General features: G+C 38.4%; 1 pseudogene; it reads left to right on the top strand.

Moving 5' to 3' along the window:
* The first annotated feature begins 1,210 nt into the window (after positions 1 to 1,210).
* On the top strand, positions 1,211 to 2,612 carry LOC114098703 (U6 snRNA-associated Sm-like protein LSm3; annotated as a pseudogene).
* Positions 2,613 to 2,854: the final 242 nt, after the last annotated feature.

Here is a 2,854-nt window from a genome sequence, read left to right on the forward strand (position 1 = left end):
ATTGACTCCATCAATATTTTTAACCAACTTACTGATATTCTATTTTAATTAATCAATTGATATAATTAGTTGATCTTCTACTTATATACCCACTTCTTGTGAGTTTGAGTAGTATAATTCAGAATATAGAAAACTGTTCACCTCTGGATGCCCTGACAAAGCTGTAATTTTACCAAGAATGGGCTCCAGTCTGGACAGTAGGGAGGCCAATTCTGTGATGCTTTAATAGGAACACTTCTTGGGGGAAGGTCTAATACTTAGAGCAGCTGATAGAGTCACCAAAGATCTTTTTGGGTGCTATATTGGTCTATTTTCTGTTGCTATAACTGAATATCACAGACTAGATAATTTACAAAGAAAAGAGGTTTATTAGCTCATGGTTCAGGATGTCAAGAGCATGGCACTAACATCTGCTTGGCATCTGGTGAGGGCCTTTCTGATGAGTCAGAACATGGCAGAGAGTATGGCATGGAAAGAGAGCAAGCGAACAAGAGAAATTGTTTTCATAACAGTAACTTCCACTATAAACTGCTAATTTGTTAACCCATGAATGGATTGATCCATTTAGGGCATTGCTCTCAGAGCGCACATCTGGCCCCATCTTTGTGCGGCGACACATGACTAAATCAATCAGGGTCACTCCAAGTGCATTTGGGCTGACTAAATAAAGACACAGACACAGAAAGTACCTTTACCTTCAGGTTCAGTGCTCACTCCTCAGCTACAGCTCCCACAAGGGGGGCAAGGCAGGCAAGAAAGAGGAGGAGCACACCTCGAACCCAGGTTTTATTAATGGGGGGAGTTAATCTATGGAACATTCTATCCAAAAAGGGGCAAAGGGCAGGGTTACAACAAACAAGTGGGTGTAATCCAACCCCATCGGGGGCACCCACTCCTGGAGCTGCACCTTTATTACCTGAGCGGAAGTGAGGTCCAATTGCATGGCAATGGGTGCAGTACCAGTTCAGTACCCCTTTACTCAGCACTGAAAGGTGTGTACATAGCTCCTGTCCAGGGCAGCTCCCGACACCTTTGAATACCTCACAGTAGAAATAAAATTTCAAGATGAGTTTGGTTGGGACTTTAGACTTTTTGTGAAATCCTGTGTAAATCTGGGTAAGCCTCTCTCTGCTTACCCAAATAGGTAAGAATGTTTTAGAGACGTAACAGTCTTGGTATTTGATTCACAAAATTTGCTTGCATTTGAAATATGGTAGATGATATAGAACAATCACAAACTACCAATGCCATATGGGAGCCCCTGGATTTTACTAGACTCAGCCTAGAAGAGAAAACTTATGTGGAAATGAGAAATGATGAAGAACTTCAAGGTAGATTACATGCGTATGATCAATTTATTTATTTATTTTGGCACTGAGGATTGATTTATGTGTGTCAATTTTATATCCTACTACTTTGCTGAATTTGTGTATGAATTCTAGAAGTTTTCTGATTATAGAACCATGTTGTTGGCAAATAGGGAAAGTTTGAGCTCTTCTTTTCCTATTGGTATCCCTTTATTTTTTTTTTCTTTTGCCTAAATGCTCTGGCTAGAGTTTCAAGGACTATGTTGAATAGAAGTGGTGAAAGACGGCATCCTGTTTTGTTCCAGTTTTTAGAGGAAATGCTTTCATTTTTTTCTCCATTTAGAATGATGTTGGCCTTGAGTTTAACATAGATAGCTTTCACCAATGTTGAGGTATGTTCCTACTATCCCTAGTTTTTCTAGTGTTTTGAACATGACTAGAGGCTGTATTTTATCAACTTCTTTTTTTTTTTTTTTACATCCATTGAGATATATATGTGATTCTTGTCTTTAAGTCTATTGATGTGATGAATTACATTTACTGATTTCCGTATATTGAACCAACCTTGCATTCTTGGGATGAACCTCACTGGATCAAAGTGCATTATCCTTTTAAATATGTTTTTGTATGTGATTTTCCAGAATTTTATTAAGAATTTTGCATGTATGTTCGTTCATCAGGGATATTGGTCTGAAGTTTTCTTTCCTTGATGTGTCTTTGTCTGCTTTGGAAGGGTTCCTTCCTTTTATATTTCATGGAATAATTTGAGGAGGATTGGTGTTAGTTCTTCTTTGAAGGTCTGGTAGAACTTGGTTGAGAATTTGTCTGGTTTGGGGCTTTTCTTTGTTAGTAGGCTTTTGATGGCATCTTCAATTTTAGTGCTTGAAACTGATGTGTTTAAATTTTCTATGTCCTATTGATTCAATTGGGTAGGTCATATGTCTCTAGAAATTTGTTGATGTCTTTGAGGTCTTCTATTTTATTGGAGTATAAATTTTCAAAATAGTTTCTGATTATCATCTGTATTTCAGCAATGTCCATTGTGATATTTTCTTTTTCATCATGGATTTTAGTAATTTGAGTTTTCTCTCTCTTTCTCTTCATTAGCATGGCTAAGGGTTTATGCAATCAACATTTAAATATAGTATTAGAAGATGTGGGAGAAACCAACTACCATAGAAAGTGATGAAGAAACACAGGAAGAGATATAAAAATCAATGAAACATTACTCCAATGCTTTTCATCTGGAAAAATGATATTGTACTGCCACAGTCTGGCTGGGCACAAATAACCGGGAGGTCATGAGCCACTTGTAGGTTCAAACAGGAACTACTTTATTGCCCGAACCCAACGGGAACTCTCCAGAACTCCATGGAAACTCCGCAAGAACCAACGGGAACTCAATGGGAACTCCGTGAGAACTCAAAAGTAGCGGGCACCCGAGGTAGCAGGAGCCGCCTTATTGCCAGACAGCAGAGGTTTATATACACAACTGAATACACAGCTTGTTTCAATTTAGCATCATCCAGTTACAGCAATCAGTCGTT

The sequence above is a fragment of the Marmota flaviventris genome, chromosome 16 (assembly GCF_047511675.1).
Source record: "Marmota flaviventris isolate mMarFla1 chromosome 16, mMarFla1.hap1, whole genome shotgun sequence".
NCBI lineage: Eukaryota > Metazoa > Chordata > Mammalia > Rodentia > Sciuridae > Marmota > Marmota flaviventris.